This window comes from Watersipora subatra, chromosome 4 (genome assembly GCF_963576615.1).
Source record: "Watersipora subatra chromosome 4, tzWatSuba1.1, whole genome shotgun sequence".
In the NCBI taxonomy this organism is placed as follows: Eukaryota; Metazoa; Bryozoa; class Gymnolaemata; order Cheilostomatida; family Watersiporidae; genus Watersipora; species Watersipora subatra.
Genome location: NC_088711.1, coordinates 15,301,190 through 15,307,224, shown reverse-complemented (window position 1 = coordinate 15,307,224; position 6,035 = coordinate 15,301,190). Strand labels below are relative to the sequence as shown.

Genomic DNA, 6,035 nt, shown 5'->3' with positions numbered 1-6,035 from the left:
GAACCACAAAGATTATTCTCTCACATCTGCTTTCATCATCAATGTGTTGATCAAAATGTTTTGAGTAGGTATGTAATACTGTAGTTTATAATTTAAGAAACATACCAACATTTGTAGCGAATTCCTTCAATGTCTCTTTCTGAGCACTCATCACACTGCACTCCACGATGAAATCTGCCGCTCGATTCAGAGGCTGCCAATAAAACTAGAAAGTTAGAAACTAGAATTTCTATGTTCATATTTAGTACTTATGCTTTTATCACTCCTAATTTAGTAGATTCAAGGTAGAAATGTTCATGCACTATCGCTACTTTAAACCTTCAACTCCACACCATAAAATCAGGGATAAGCGAACAATAGTTGATCTTACAACCTGACAGAAGCAAGCCTGCTAGCGCCTTCGCTGCCATCCCTGCTACTGCCTCTACAACCATCGCTGTTGCACTTGGCTCTTGTTCTTGCTCCCTTTCACTCATCCTTTGGAAACCTTAAATTAGTTCACAGACCACAACCTAAGAATAAACACCACTGGCAATTGCACATACCATTAAAACAAGTGTAATATAAGAACTATTTGGGAAGCTAAATCTAAAACAATAAATTTTTTTAAGTAAAAATGATTTAATATGTCGATTATTACCACTATGTTAAATAATTTTATTTAAAATCTTGTGAAAAGAGGCTTTCATTAATACATTACCATAAGGGTATAAAACCAGTTTGGAGGTAGAGGTAGTGATGGAGGCAAGTGGTGTGACTTACTCTAACTTTGTCAATGGGCTTTTATTGTTGATATTTATTTTTGACATTCAAGTTTTTTATTTTTTTGAGCCACATCCTATTTGCTTCTCAACTGCAATGTTTTAAAAAACTTTGAATGTCTCATGTGCGACATTAGCTTATTTTACATGTTATGTGCTGTGTTCAGACAAAAGGGATCAGTTGTGGTTCAGTTGTAAGAATACCGGCCCATGATAGGTAGGTCAGTGGCTCGCATCCTACAAATACTATTGGTAGTTGTAAGAATACCGGCGCATGATAGGTAGGTCAGTGGCTCGCATCCTACAAATACTATTGGTAGTTGTAAGAATACCGGCGCATGATAGGTCAGTGGCTCGCATCCTACAAATACTATTGGTAGTGCTAGGAAGGGCATCTAACCACAATTGTTCTTAATGTCCAACTATCATATTACTATTAACACCAGATCTGACCGGCATTAGTGACCTCACATGAAGTGGGAAAAGCTAGCAGAAGCAAAAAAAACCATTTGTCCTGAAAATCATAAGCAGAGGGTTGACTGTAATCGTAAACAGAAGTTTAACTGTAATCATAAGTAGAAGATGGACTAATCATATGCAGAGGTTTCACTGTAATCATAGGTAGATGTTAGACTTTAGTCATTAGTGACTATACTCATAAGTGGAGATTTGACTGTAATTATATGTAGAGGTTCAACTGTAACCGTAAGAAGAAGTTTGACTGTAAACATAGGTACGTAGATGCTTGACTGTGATCAAATACAGGATTTGCTGTAAAACAACTTATGTATTGAGTTTGGTTGTTCTTCTGGTGTCAGGACACCTTCGGCTGGCATAGAATTGTTTGAAGGTTGTGGGGCCCTAGCTGTTGAAATAATATTCATTTTACCACACATTTGACAAATAGAAGCCACAAGAACAGAAGGTTAGGAGTCAGCAAGAACTACATCCATACTTGATCAGCATTGCTTATATTTGTCAGCAGATTTTAATGATGATTGCTAATGTTTGTTCACTCGATCGTGAGCTATTTTAAAAAACCAACCCGGGTAGATCAGTTCACCTAAATCTGTCGCTACTCCCTGCAATAGAAAATTTATTAATGGCATTTTTGTTATAATACTTTACTGGCTCTGTCCATCGATTTAGTCTTTTGACAAGTGTAAGACAAAATCTAGCCATCTCATCACAATAACTGAGCTAATAGAAATACGATCATTGATCTTAGCTACACCAAGATGGCCACCGAGAATAGATGAATAAGCCTGTTTACCATTCGCTTTCTCAATGGCTCAGGCAAAACCAACTTTTTGAAAGTTCCACCTTATGGTTTGCAAAGGAAGTAATAAAACACATCATGCTTAAGTTGAAACCAGCCTTATGAGTCTACCCCAATCACACCTACTTTTTCAATGACTGCAGTGAGTTGTCTTCCCTTTGTGATCTGACACTATCCTCCCTATCTACATTTAGATCGGAGATTTTTTTTTTAAATAGAGACATAGACCTTTTATTAAAAACAACTTGGGCTTGTGTCATCAAAACCTCTACACTATTAGCTTGATAAACATATTTATTAAAGCGCTGGATTTCTCCTCTACTTCCATTTATCAACATTACCTTAGATTAATTACCTAAAAACTCTAAATTTTACAAGTTTTTCACTGACCGCTATTTTTCTACAGCATGTATCTATCAGAACTCTAACTTTCTGATCACTGACGTAGCTCTTGACAACTTCCAAATCTTCATCATCTACATTTAGATTCGAAAATGAGCTACCATATTTACCCTAATCTTACTCCTGCTTCGCTGATAGATCTCTTACTTGGCTCAGACTTGATAGCATATGATAGACAGAACTTGAATATATGACCTAGTTTTCACACTTGAGGCATTTTCATTTTAGAACGTTACAATTAGGAGACTTGTGTCCGAACTCTGAGCAGTTATGACATTGAATAAAAGGAGTTAAGGAGTTGGCCTTGAGTAATAAACTTTTTTTGTTGGGCATTACTTTTTAATTTTCAAAATGTTTTCTATTATGAACGCCTAAATATCTGTCGCAATTCTAGCTAATTTTTTAATTGAGTCAGGTTGTTGTTCTTTCAAATGAGCAAATAAATTTTAGAGATTTTATGGGTGGGAAACCTATGGCACCTGTTACATTCACCCACTTTTTTAAAGCAATTTGTTCAATCTGCCCACTAAAACCTGCTTTAAGGATTCAGTGCTATCAGGTCTCTTTTTTCTAAACCTTTTCCTATAACCTTCAGCGTCTAGATCATACCTATTAAGTAGCACTACCCTTAGGGCATAGTAATCACCTGCTTCAATATCAGATAATCAAGACTACACCTCAATTGCCTTGCCAGTTAACAAAGCACACAGAAAGGTAGCCCAAACATTTTATACCACTTATCAGTGGTTGCAAAATGCTCTAATCTCTGTAGATCACAATCGAAATCATTTTCACTATCAGAAAAGTGAGCAAACTATGGTAATTTTGGTATTTTGACCAATGGGCAACTACTGCCATGAACCTCTGACCTACCCATTCGAGCTTCTTCAAGTTCGAGTTTTTTCATTTCCAGTTCATGTTTTCTCTCCTCCTCTGCACGCCTCTCTTCTCTCTCCTTCATTGCACGCTTCTCTGCTCTTTCCTCTGCTGCACGTTTCTCTCTCTCCTCCGCAGCTCGTCTCTCCTCTTTCTCTTTATCCTTTGCTGCCACTGCCAGTTTGGCCTGCTCAATTTCCAGCTGTCTTTCCCGTTGGCGCTCTTCTCTCTCTTTTTCTTGCTGATCGTGAACAAACTTCTGTAAATTCTCACCCTCATAACCCATTTCTTTGCCAAGCTCTATAAGTTGCTTTAAATCAGACATTTTGTATAGTCACTATGTAATGGATGGTGATCAGTTATTTCAGCTGAACAGCAACAATCGGTTGTTGGAATATATGTAAGTACTTTGCTGGAAGACTATACATAAATATATTTAGTAACCTGATTGGATAGTTTCTCAACTAAGGTTGCTTTTTAGTGCATTGCGCTGCCTGAATAGACACGCCCATTTTACTTCAATTGCGCCATCATGACAAAAAAGTACCATGCATGAGTCACGTATAGAGCATATTTAAATAAACTACACAGTAATCGCAGCAAACCATCCTATATATCAACAACCAACACATCGTGCTAGTCACCTACAATAAGATTATCAAAAACCAAAGCAAAGTTGAGCAGTAATAAAACTAAATATTATGTACATGTACAGAATAAGTGACAGCAGACTACTAGGAACCTAAACTATATGAAACTAAACTGTATGACACATCTACATGTTTATATCCAATGTGCTTTTCATTCTAACTCATAACTATAGATAAAATACTGTCTTGCACAGGTTTTTTCTTTTAGACTTTGTCTCTATGTCTGCCATTTTCATGATAATTGCCATGTAAATGACAAGGTTTTACTAAAAAGTGATTTATCACAGAGAAATAACCCGCATGAAAATGTAAATTTATTATTAATGTAAATCTCTCAGGTTCAGTGTATCTTTACATTTGACAAAAACTCCAAACATGTCATTGATAGCACAAATGTAAACTATAACTATGCCCACATCAATACATAATTTCTATGGGATATTTAGACACGGTGCTCATTTCACAAACATCTTTATTTAGTATGCTGCAAGTTACTCATTAGTACCTAATAAACCTAAAGTAAATCATATTTCAAATTGACAAAGTTGTAGAAAAACTTTTATACAACGAGAAGAATAAAGATTACAACAGCAAATGATATTGCGTTGGAATCTGAAAAATTTGAAGTTGTTTGGTTACATCGCAGACAAGCTTCATGAATAAATATTTTACAAATGTGAGTGCTAGGTGTAATTATCATGAGCTGCATTATATTATTAGGGCATCACGTATCTCATGCTGTGAGCTTGTCGATCAGGTAGTAATCAGGTCTCATACCAGTAAGTTAGAAGTACTAGAAGTGAATCATGATATTATGGCGTGTCCGTAGCCTGCCATCAGCAAATTCTCAATGAGCATTGGTGTATAGGCAAAGAAATGTTTTAATGGCTTATACAGTCAAGGCTAGCAGAATAGGCACACTTACACAATAGACAATTATTTTGAATCACAAGTTTTGTACAAAAGAGATCGGCATCGTTTAGTTCTATTTACTGCAATGAAACTATATGTCATTCTTTGCAACAAATTTCATCTGTGAGTTAAATTGGAGTCATACATACTAAATACAGTTTGTTGATAATAGTTCATCTTTGCCGAATTTTTTTCTATCAACAACATTAGATATACTTAAAATTGTATCAAGTTAGACTCAACTTCATGTGAAAAAATGTGCTATCCAATTTATGTATGGATTTACTGCATTACAAGGTTTTTGTGTTTCTGCGGAAGGTCATTTATGTGAACTACAGTCAGTAGAAGGTCATTTGTGTGAACTGCAGTCAGCGGAAGGCCATTTGTGTGAACTACAGCCAGCAAAAGGTCATTTATGTAAACTACAGCCAGCGAAAGGTCATTTGTGTGAACTACAGTCAATGGAACGTCATTTGTGTGAACTGCAGTCAGCGGAAGGTCATTAGCTATGTTTTATTTAGTAAATTTCCTAGAAGAGGAAAATAACTAAAATGCATAGTTATCTGATTATATATAGTTAAGGGTCAGAATTTCACTGATGCTACCTCCGCCAGTTTCTGGCAGCTTGTATCATGAAAAAACAACTCCTTTGCTGATAAATTGTTTCCTAATTCTGTAGCTACTCTTGGCACTAGCCTCTTGAGATTATGCTCACCGTTTAATTGTTATTAAACAACATGACTAGCAAATTGGTAGTATACCATTACAATTTGCTTGCAGACACCTCAGCATTGAGGGTTTAAGAAAGCTTATAATTGTAATATGTTAGGCGATACAGACTATAGGGTTAGTCAGGAGTATCTGAATTGGTCAAAAACATTTTATCAGGTAATTTATGTAAATGTCTGCCAAGAGACATGTTTGAATTCAAAACTGGTACATAGGCACTTACTCGAGTATCTGCACTTACTCGAATGCTAGTGAATGGGTTAGAAGAGTCACTAGGTCAAAAGTACCTAAAGGCGGTATCATAAAGCATGAGTACTAAAAACAGTCTACGTATTGCGTGTAAATTATTTTTAGACAGAACTCCATTCTACCCGAAAATAGCTTTTTTACAGAACAATTTTTAATTGCTTGGCATGCCGGGTATTA

General features: G+C 36.0%; 1 protein-coding gene across 1 annotated transcript in view; it reads left to right on the top strand.

Moving 5' to 3' along the window:
• The window catches only part of LOC137393186 (ZZ-type zinc finger-containing protein 3-like), a 28,739-nt gene that overhangs the window by 3,994 nt on the left and 18,710 nt on the right, over positions 1–6,035 (top strand). The gene's annotated exons all lie outside the window — the stretch shown is intronic.